This window comes from Rhinopithecus roxellana, chromosome 11 (assembly GCF_007565055.1).
Source record: "Rhinopithecus roxellana isolate Shanxi Qingling chromosome 11, ASM756505v1, whole genome shotgun sequence".
Classification (NCBI taxonomy): domain Eukaryota; kingdom Metazoa; phylum Chordata; class Mammalia; order Primates; family Cercopithecidae; genus Rhinopithecus; species Rhinopithecus roxellana.
In genome coordinates, this window is record NC_044559.1 from 30,762,380 (window position 1) to 30,774,399 (window position 12,020).

Genomic DNA, 12,020 nt, shown 5'->3' on the forward strand with positions numbered 1-12,020 from the left:
TGTGCACATCCCCTCTGTGGGGCACAGGGCTTTCCTCAACATCTGAGGCCCCTGGGGAAGCACTGGCTATCCTGGGACAGTCAACAGTTGCTGACTGATGTCCTGTCTCAAATCGCCAGGAAATGCCAAAATCCTCAGGAGCAAAGTCTCTGCCTCTTTCTCCTTTCTGTTGCCTGAAGCTCCCAAAATGTAGCAAGTTCCCAATAAACCTGTGCCAATGAAGACAAGATAACATGCACAATCCCTCTTTATGTTGACAGGTGCTGATTCCACCACTGCTCTGGTAGGACTGCATGTCACATTCAGTGTCAAATACTAGACTTGTCTTGATGTAAAAAAGAGTTTGAGGTTTAGAATCAGATCTTCATTTGATTCCCAGCTTCCTTCATTCACTCATTCATTCATTCAACAGATATTGGCTGGGTATCTACCCTGTGCCAACTTCTGTGCCAAGCACTGGGGATACAGCAGTGGTCAAAACTCCCCTGTTGTTTCTTTTTCTTCTCCTCCTCCTCCTTCTTCTCCCGCCCCCCCCCCTTTTTTTTTTTTTTTTTTTTGAGATAGAGTCTTGCTGTGTTGTCCAGGCTGGAGTACAGTTGCGCTATCTCAGCTTACTGCAAACTTCCTCTCTCGGGTTCAAGCGATTCTCCCTGCCTCAGCCTCCCAAACAGCTGGGATTTACAGGTGCCTGCCACCACACCTGGCAAATTTTTGTGTTTTTGGTAGAGATGGGGTTTCACCATGTTGGCCAGGCTGGTCTCAAACTCCTGACCTCAGGCCTCCTGATCTGCCCACGTTGGCCTGCCAAAGTGCTGGAATTACAGGCATGAGCCACCGCACCTGGCCCCCTGTTTATTTTTTTAATGGGGTTTATACTCTCACAGGAGAGATACATATGACATATAATCACCCTCAGTTACATAACCTCAGCCAAGTTATGTTATCTCTCATCCTATTTTCCTCTTCATGAAAGTAGGGACAATAAAGAGCTTTGAATAAGGGCACGAATAGGGCAATGCCTGAGGGTACCTGTTACCCAGCGGCGCTCATGCAGCAATGGCTGCTTGTTTTGGGCACATGTGGACCTAAGGAAGGAGGTGTGAGGTATGGTAAGGGCCTGGTCTGCAGGAATTTCATACAGGCTGACCTCTCAGTGGATGAATGACCTTGGCCTTCAGTCTCCTCATCATTAGAACAGGCTCATTGGATTCTATATTCCCTAAAATTCTATGCCTTTGGCTTTCTGTGACTAACAAGGAGAGAGTAAGCAGCTACATGGTCTAGCTACATAATGCATGTGCCACTGTGGAAAGCCAGAGACTGTTGCCAAAAACCAGAGACATAGGGTTTGTAATAGGAATTAAGGGAGACTTCCTCCCCTACAACATTTTATTATGGAAATTTTTAAATATACAGCAAAGTTTGAAGAATTTAACAATGAACTCCTACCTAGATTCCATAATGAATCTATACATTCATCTATCATCCCTGTATTCATACGTTGATCCATCTCATTTTTTATTCAAGTTTGATTATATACCATAACATTTACCCATTTTAAGGTCCAGTTTGGTGAATTGTGGTAATTGTGTCCAGTTGTGTAACTACTGCCACAGTCAAGAACAGTTCCCAGGCCGTGCGAGGCTTCCTCGTGCCATTTCAGAGCAGATTCCAAATAATGACAGTGGCATATGTGGGGAGGAGGCAACAGAGAGGGAGGTGCTGGCCAATGGATGGCCTCTAGACAGCTAGCCACCTGGGGCCAACTGACCTATGAGCTTCACTTTTGCTGATTGCCACAGGGTGTACATTATTTCATCCACAGTAGCAATGCCATGTTCTGCCCTAATTGGAGACCTCAGGGATCTGAGGTCATGGGCCTCAGAAGGCACTCTCACTGTTATTCCTGCTGAATCCTGGGAGGGGGTGGGCACCCCCTTGAAGGAACTGTGTCTTCTCCCCATGTTGTGACTGTTCCCTGATAACAGTCCTTCCTTTTTGCCCACCGCTAGCCCATGAGAACCTGCTCCCCACATCATCGGTGGTATCAGTGGCTCAACACCCACCATCTTCTGCACCACCAGGTAGAGCTGTGTCTTTTTATATTATGCCTTCTGAACAACTTCATTCATTTGACCATGAATGAGTGAATGAACATGTGTCCCTGGGGATAGGCAGAGCAGTGAATGAAGCAGACCCTCACATGGGCTTTACAACAGGGTGTGGTGAATGCTGTGATGGGGAAGCATAGGTGCCATGGGCACCCAGAAGAGCATCCCCATCCAGACCCGAGGGAGCAGGTCACCAGGAAACCATATCTAAGCTAAGAAATGAAGGGTGAGTGATCAGTGGGGTTGTGTCATGCAGAGGACGAGTCAGATAGTTAGACCCTCTGTGCACTGACAGGCGGGAGACATTAATATGCTTTCTAGGTTAAAGCCTAGGGCTGGACAATAACCATGCAGAGTTAGTGAAGAGTGCATGGTTGAGGCCTGCTAAGATGGTTTTTTCTGTGATCAGAGGCAAGTGATATTTCATGATAGCCAGCCTTGAGTTGGGTCTTGGATTTTTGCAAGTTAGGTTCAGTTTGAGGCCAGATAAGGCAGGGGTAAAATATTGGGCCCACTGATCCTTTAATCTAGCTGTACAGCCAAAAGATTCAGGGATGACCAAGAGGAACCACCATCACTGCCCCAGGGCCTGAGAGCATCCCTGGTGGAAGAGTGCCCTGCAGGTGCTAGGTGCTATAGCTCCTGGCCGTCGGCCATGGCCTTGGAAGCATGGTGGTCACTAAGGCACCACCGCTGGCTCTGTGAGTTTCAATCAGCCTGAAGTCACACTCTAATATTTCTCTTCTTCGTTTGTTTAATAACTTCTTATCTTGTGTGCCTACCATGTGCTGAGCACTGAACCCGGCACTGGGGTTGATTGATAGATGAGCCAGTTGCAATCCCAGTTCTCAAGTTGTTTGTAGTTTCGTAGGGATACAAGTCTTATACACAAGTCTCCCTATAACATAGGGAGAAAGTGGTCTGTGCCATATGAGAGGGGCCCTGCCCTGCTCTTCCTGCACCCTTAGATCATGGCCCATGCTATTCTGTGTTCCCACATGAATGCTGTCAGCATGAGCTTCTGTGGCAACTGTGACCATACCCCCACTATTGTGGTCTCTTCATATATCCAGCTTATCCTAAGCTGATCCAGCTCTGCACCCCACCCACCTTCCAACCAGTAATGAGGCCCTGAGAAGCCCTCTGAAAACTCTCACATTCTTTAGCCTCACAACAGCATGTGAAGTAATGTCTGTCATCCTCAGGGCCATGCAGCTGGCCAGGGCTGTTGGACTCATCCTCCCTGGCCATTGCTCCCTGATATCCATTGCTCTTTCCACTCTATGTTCCTGCCTCTCATACCTCTGCTAGGGAGACGACAAGTGTGTGTCGCTGGTCGGGCCCATAAGCACCACAGAAAAAAGCAAAGGGAAAGGAAAATATTAGTCTTAGTCTAGGGGATCACAAGAGCTTCATGGAATGGAGCCACTTGGCGTGGAATTTGAAGGATGAAAAGGTTTTTGCAGGCAGGAATAGGAGACCACATACTTTAGGCCAAGGGGTTGGTATAAAGGAAGGCAGGGAAATGGGAGGCATTTACTACTGGGTGAGCATTTGGTTTCATGGTACAAATTCCCACTCAAGCAAGATTAATGGAAGGAAGACTAGGGCAGGGATGTAGGGGTCAAGAGAATGTAAATAAGGAAGGAATTAGCTACAGTGGAGCTATTCTCTCTGAATCTCCCTTCTTCCTCTTTTTTTCCCCTCTCTTGAGTCATTATTCTGAGCAGCTTCTCCATTCGCTAACCCACCCATATATGATTTATCATGTGGCTGCCCAAATGCAAGTGTCAGACTCTGCATCTTCCAGCTGTCTCTTCCCAATTTCAAACATCCAGCGGAAAGAGACTGGCCCAATCCAGCATGTGGATGGGTTCCTCTGGAGTCAGCTGTGCTCCAGTCCAGTCACCTGACCAGGCAGACCCAGACACGGGGAACATGGTTTTGGCCCATGCCTCCTCCTGGCTTTGGGTGGGCAGGTTATATAGCAAAGGAATGTGGATAAAGAAGAAGCATATAAGTTATCTACCAGCATATAAAACCACTGCGAAAACATAGTGGCTTACAACAACCATTTATAACTGCTCACAAGTCCATGGGTCAACTGGGCAGTTCTGCTCATCTAGGATAGGCTAAACTGATTTGGGCTGGGTTTGTTCATGCATCTGTGGTTGGCTGGCAGATCAGTTGAAGACTATCTGGCCTCGGATGCCTCCCTCACATGTCTGGCTGTTCCATAGCTGTCATTGAGGTGACTGTTGACAAGACCACGTGTCTTTCATCCTCCAGCAGGCTAACTCAAGGTTGTTCACATGATGCTGTCAGAGTTTCCAGGAAGTGAGCTGAAGCCTGTCAGGCCTCTTGAGGCCTCAGCTCTGCAAGCGTGTACCACTACTTCTGCCATATTCTATTGGCCAAAGCAAGTTAAAGGCCACAAGCCCAGAATTAAAAAGTGGGAAAATAAGTTCACTGTCTTCATAGGAAGGGCTGCAATGCCACATTGTAAAGAGCCTAGAGAAGGGAAGAACTTTGGCCATTTTTGTAAACAATCTACCTGAGGCAAGCTGTCTTAAAATAGAGTGTGGATAAGGAAGACACAGGCTTCTTGGAGCAGACAGGTCTGGGGAATGGCGTGGGATCCTTCATGGCAGCATAACCATATTTGCAGCAAAGTCATGGGAGATAAGGACAGCAAGCTGGGCTGGGTAGACAACAGTCCAGTCATCCACAGGCAGAGGGGCAACTATCACCCCATGACTGCTTTGCTCTCCCCCAGGAGGCTGGGCCCCTGTGCGGCTGGTGGGCAGCCACGGAAGATGTGCGGGTCGCGTGGAACTTTTCTACCAGGGAGTCTGGGGGACCGTGTGCGACGACCTCTGGGACCTTCCAGAAGCAAACATTGTCTGCAGGCAGCTGGAATGTGGCTGGGCCATTTCAGCCCCGGGTGAGGCTCACTTTGGGGAAGGTTCTGGGAGGATCTTCCTTGACAACGTGCACTGCAGAGGAGATGAACAGCACCTTGAGGAATGTTCCCATACCGGCTGGTTTACCCACAACTGTGCTCACGGGGAAGACGCCAGCGTGATCTGCTCAGGTAAACCCCTGCTCCCTTCCCAGGTGGGGCCCCACTTCTGCTCTTTTCAAGGGAATACTTCTCAAAGGACAGTGTAAAAGTAACTATTGAAAATGAACCAGTACGTGATTCACTCACAGCAGATGTCTTCATCTCTCACATTTATAGATGCCGAATATTCAACTGTCACACCACCAGGTAGGGAAGGTGATGTTAATACGTGCAGCTTATCAAAATCTCAGGGAAGAAACTCTGCTGGAAATTGGATGTATCTTGTTCTCCAAGTTGGTGGAGTGACTGTGAGCTGTGGAATCCCCAGATTGTCCTCTGGGAGAGACAGACAGTGCCTTAGAATCATCTAGTCCAGCCTCACTTGCTACCTCTCCTCCCACTCCACTGTGTATTTCATATACCAGAAATAGATTCTCAGTTTCTCAGACTTCTACAATTGATCTTAAGCAAAAGGCCAAGAATTGATTATTTCTCAGACTTCTATATAATACTTTTGGTTTGTCAGCTCTGAGATTTGCAGAGGGGATGGCAATGAGAAATGGATGGGTGGGAGGCCATTAAGAGATGAGAGATGGTGAAAAGCACTTCCTGCCCAGTAGCAAATGGCCAGTGGACCAGCTCTGGACAAAGTGAGCCACTTCATTTCCACTCCCTCTTTGCCTCGGCCTTTTTGGTACAGCCCTGGCCTCACAGAGCTTCCATTGCTGTTGGCTTTTCCATGCACTCCCAACCCCAGCACCCAGAGTTTTCCATGCCAGTGCCCTCTCCCTCATCAGACCCCCAGGTCCTTTGATGCCCTGGTTTCAACCAGCTCTCAGTCAGAGAGCGAGTTATGAACAAAGCTGATTTGACAAGGTCTAATAAAATTCCTTCACATTCCCTCCTGGGGTGTCAGCTCTAGCAGGTGAGACAGATTTGGTCCAGGGAGAGGATCTCCAGTGGGAGGTGCTGAGCTGAGTGTCACTGGCAGGAGAGATGTTTGGCCATGGAGGAGAATCCACAGCATCTTTAGGTCCTGACTCAGCATCTCTAGGCAGCACCTGATCAGAGGAATCAGTGACTCAGTGCTTATTCTTGTTCTTACAGCTCAGCCTCATAAGTCTTAACCCTTGAGTCACTTGGGAAGAAGCTCCAGATGCCAGAATTTCATGTCTTCAGGTTTCTTAAGCCTCAAATTTAAAAATATCTAATTTGCATATGTACAAGAGAATAATGCATCAAAGAAGTCTTGGAACAATCTAGATCAGTGCTTCTTCCCTCCTCCATATTAAAATTGCTTCCACATTCAGGCCTCTCCTCCAGAGACTCTGATTCAGTAGATTTAGGGGCGGCCCAGATGGTATATTTGTTGCAAGCTCCTTGGGATTCTCATGTGCAGACAGGGGTGCAGACCTCAGTGCCAAGTGACGGCCATATACTGCTGGCATTTCCATATCTTAAGTAAGTCCTAAGCGTGTCCTTTGTGTGTTTGACAGGTCACCCACTGGCTGTCCTGGCAAGGAGAGTGGCCACAGGTGAGACTTTTGTGTCCTTTGCTACCTTGACCATCATCTTCTAGCTCTAGCCCTGATGTGATCCTTCAAGGAAATTGAGCCAAAGTACTACTATCCTGTCTGGGTCTCCCCTCTCAACCTGTGTTCTGGGGGAAGAGCTGAGTAACAAAGGCCAATAAACCTATGATTCTAATTCCATTTCTGCCTAGTAAAAGAAAGAAGTCCAGGCCGGGCGCGGTGGCTCAAGCCTGTAATCCCAGCACTTTGGGAGGCCGAGATGGGCGGATCGTGAGGTCAGGAGATCGAGACCATCCTGGCTAACATGGTGAAACCCCGTCTCTACTAAAAAATACAAAAAACTAGCCGGGCGAGGTGGCGGGCGCCTGTAGTCCCAGCTACTCGGGAAGCTGAGGCAGGAGAATGGCCTAAAACCCGGGAGGCGGAGCTTGCAGTGAGCTGAGATCCGGCCACTGCACTCCAGCCTGGGCGACAGAGCAAGACTCCGTCTCAAAAAGAAAGAGAGAAAGAAAGAAAGAAAGAAAGAAAGAAAGAAAGAAAGAAAGAAAGAAAGAAAGAAAGAAAGAAAGAAAGAAAGAAAGAAAGAAGGAAGGAAGGAAGGAAGGAAGGAAGGAAGGAAGGAAGGAAGGAAGGAAGGAAAGAGAGAGAGAGAGAGAGAGAGAGAGAGAGAGAGAGAGAGAGAGAGAGAGAGAGAAAGAAAGAAAGAAAGAAAGTCCAGATAATCAAGTGATGCTAGCTGTCTGGTGTCCCAGCACGGACACCATGAGTGAGGGGCAGGCATGCAGCCGTTAAGACAGCAGTGTTGCCAGGATGGTACCCAAGGCCATGATTTGAGAGGGCTCAGACCGTGATGAGGACGTTCTTCTTCTTCCCCTTTTTTCCTTCGCTGACAATCTCCATCCTCCTTTTTTATTCTTTCTTTTTCATCTGCCATTTTTCCTTCTGTTCTTGCCTATGCTTTGAGCCTCCAGAAGCTCCACGTAACTTTTTCTAGCACCACTTGGGGATAAAGGGGTAAAATACCACTGTTGCAAGGACAGTCTGGTTGGTCCTTTTAGACACAGCTAGATGACCAGGGACAATGGAGTGTAGGTCCAGTTCTTACACATCCCGATAATCTGATAGAGGAAAGCCAGCTGTTTCCATTGCCACCAGCATGACCTTTAATTCAGGACTGAATGTTACACAGATGGATAGACAGACAGAGAAGCAGAACAGACAGACAAGTGGGTGGGGAAACAAATGGACAGGTGGGCAGACAGGCAGATACAAAATCTCATCAGTATTAGGGGCATTCCAGGAGTGGATGACTAAGGGCAACTTCTTTGTACTTAATAGTGAGTTTTTAAGAATGCAATTTGAATAAATTATAACTGATAGTGGATGGACTCTGTCATCTTCATATACACAGAGGCTCCACATTGGCTCAGATTAATTGGGAAAACTGGAGCAGTACTTTACTCATTACTACTAGTGACTGGACAAAAGTCAAAGCTACAAAGCCCACAACTAGCCAGAGAAAAACATTCTGGCTGATATTGCAAAAGAGCTCTTTCCAGGCCGGGTGCGGTGGCTCACGCCTGTAATCCCAGCACTTTGGGTGGCCTAGGCGGGTGGATCATGAGGTCAAGAGATCAAGACCATCCTGGCCAACATGGTGAAACCCCGTCTCTACTGAAAATACAAAAATTGGCTGGGTGTGGTGGTGCGTGCCTGTAGTTCCAGCTACTCGGAAGGCTGAGGTAGGAGAATAGCTTGAACCCAGGAGGCAGAGGTTGCAGTGAGCCAAGATCGCGCGATTGCACTCCAGCCTGGTGACAGAGTGAGACTCCATCACAAAAAAAAGAAAAGAAAAGAAAAAAAGAAAAAAAGCTCTTTCCAGCAAGCCCGTGTAGACGGCAGAATTCTCAAAAGAGATGAGAGATGTTTCAAAATTCAGATGCATTTATCCTCTAATTTCTAAGTTTGCAAGACTTTTTAGACTAGTTGATAACTTCTGATACATCCTAAGACATACTCACAAAGTAATGACCAATAAAATCCTTTTTGAAAAAGACTTTTTAAAAAAAAGATGTGAATTACGAAGTTAGTAAAACAATGAAACAACTGAAATTCTAAAATATATTTCTGCATTTAGAAAAATCTCGGTGTGGTGGCATTATTACTAACTCATCTGGAGCAATTAGGAATCCCCCACAGAATGAAATGCATGACAACGTCACTTGTGTGTGGGAAATCAAGACGAATGCATCTGATCATATACTGCTGGCATTTCCACATCTTGAGTAAGTCCTAAGCTGTTTCTTATGTACTTTGTGTAGTTTTTTAACTTTCTTATTTTGTTTATGACACATAATAATTGTATATATGTATAGGGTGGGATGTGTGTTGGGACACATGTATACTTTGCGGAATGAGTAAATCGGTCTAATTAATATACACAGTGCCTCACATACGTACCATTTCTTTATGATAAGAGCAGTTAAATGCTACTTTTCTAGCAGCTTTGGAACATACAATACATTACCATTGCTAACTACAGTCACCATGACATACAGTGTATCTCTTGAACTTATTCCTCCTGTCTAACTGAAACTTTGTACACTTTGACCAAATTCTATCTCTCCATGCACCTCCACCCTTACCCCCAGCCTCTGTTAACCATCATTCTACCCTCTATTTCTATGAGTTTGGCTTTTCTAGATTCTGCCTAAAAGTGAGATCATGTGGTATTTGTCTTTCCATGCCTGGCATATTTCACTTAGCATAATGTCCTCTAGATTCATCCATGTTGCAAATGACAGAACATCTGTCTTTTTTAAGGCTGAATAGTATTCCACAGGCATATATACATTTCCTTTATCCATTCATCCATTGATGAACACTTAGATTGTTCCCATATCTTGGTTATTGTGAGTAATACTGCAGTAAACTTGGGAGTACAGATACCTTTTCTCCACCTCATTGACAACATTTATCTTTCTTCTTTTTATAATAGCCGTTCAGACAGATGTGGTGATATCTGATTGTGGTTTTAATTTGCATTTTACTGATGATGAGTCATGTTGGGCATTTTTTTCACACACTCGTTAGCCATTTCTGTGTCTCCTTTTGAGAAATGTCCATTCATGTCCTTTGTCCATTTTGTAATAGAGTTATTTGGTTTGTTGCTGTTGTTCCAACAACTGTTGTATCAACAGCTTGTTCCTTTTTGTTATTGAGAAGTATTCCATTTGTGTGGATGTACCAGGGTTTGTTTGATCATTCCCCCACTGAAGGACACTTGTGTTGTTTATAGTCTTTTACTTTTACAAATCAGTCTTCTATGAATGTTCATACACAGCTTTTCGTGTGAATATAAGCTTTTGTTTCTCTGGGATAAATCCCAAGAGTGCAATTGCTAGGTTGTAAGGTAAGTACACATTTAACTTTTTAAAAACATACCAAACTATTTTCCAGAGTGACGATCATTACAAATTCTCACCAACAACATATGAGAGATCCAGTTTCCCCACATCGTTGATAGCTAGCATTTGGTATTACATTTTAGCTATTTGTAATTTGCATCATTCAAATCCTATGTATGTTTTATAAATTTATACTTAGGTATTTCTTTTATTTTTTGTTTTTTGGGGTGATTATAATTGACATGGTGTTTTCCATTTTAGTGTCCACATGTTTGTTGCTAGTATAGGGAAATAAAATGGATTTTTATGAGTTTTCATGAATTTTTAATTAAAATGAAATTGACCTTTTATTCTTTGGATAAGTGTTTGTGCATGAGAGAGAGAAAAAAAGAGAGAGGAGAAAAACAGAGAGGAGAGAAAGAGAGAGAGAGAGAGAGAGTGTGTGTGTGTGTGTGTGTGTGTTCTGGCCTGCTGGTTAAAGACATAAATTCTAGGGTACTCCAGACCTAATAAGTCAGGAAATTTTAAGTTTTAATGTTTTAAATGGTAATTCACAGATGATAAATTCATGATGAAGTTCTTGTGGAAATTAACCCCTAAGAACAAGTTAAATCATTTATTATGCTTGAATTTTGTTTAATCAAAATATGGCTTGGAACAGATGGCTCATCAGATTGAAGCATGAAAGTGATTTTCAGATTCTAGCACTGGCAACATCTGAACAAAACATCACAGTGAAAAACAGTAGCTGACAAAATCAGATAACTTCCACAAAGCAAGCTGGGAAGATTTGGCAGCCCACTTTCCTCTGGGTGGGTCTACTGCCAAACACTTGTAAATGCATTATTTACAACTTGGAGCCACGTCCTACTGGCAGGCCCATGAGAAGCGAGCAGCCTCTCCCCGTTCCTGGGCCCCCCAATCACCACATGGTGAAATTGCCTTGATTTCCCAGGCCCTGCCCTTGGCCCTAGGCTGTGAAGTACTCTGCCGGTTGGGCTGCTTCCAGGGGCACATTTCATGCCAGCCTCCTCTTTCCTTTTCCAATTAAAATCCCGTTCCCTTAAAGCAATGGCTCTTAGAGAGAAAAAGTAGGATCAAAGGAACCCATGCTGTGTTTAAATGACTGCTACGCTTTTATTCTAGCGTCAACATCTTTGTAGTAATGAAGTGAAATATCTGTCTCATAGCATGCCTCTAAGGTCTTCTAATGAGGAAACTGAGAGGCATCCATGGTGTTTGCTTCCCCAGCCTCGACTGCACCAATGAATATTTTGAAATCCTGGATGGTCCTCCATCCTCAGCAAAGTCATTGGGGAGGATCTGCTCTGGCTTCCGCCCCACCTACATATCCTCCTCCAGCTCAATGACCCTCGTGTATTTCCGAAGCTTCAATAACCTAGGAAAAAACTTCATTGCTTATTATTATTCTGCACCCAAAGGTAAGAATAATGGTAAAGAGCAGTTCCAGAGCTGGACTCTCTGGGTGCCAGTCACAGTCCTGTCATTCTTACTCTGTGACCTTGAGCAAGCAACTTGATCTCTCCCAGCCTCAATTCCTTTCCTGTGTAATGGGGACAACAAGGGACCCTTACTTTCCAGGTTTATTGGGAGGGTTGCATGCAATTAGGTAAGTAAAACACTTTGCAAAGTGATGGCACGTCATAAATGTTTGATAATGGGCTGCTTTATCATTAGCTTTTTCATTTTACCTAAACATCTCATCACAGTCAGTCAATTAGAAAGTCATTTCTGAAGTTACTCTGGATCTAGTACTAGGTAGGTGTTTTAGAACCTGCAGAAGAAACTGTAGTCCCAGCCTGAGAGAGGCTCAAGTACAACCAAGAGGAAGTTTAAGGCAAATACATGGGGTATGCATAGAGGACAAATAGAAACACTCGAAGAA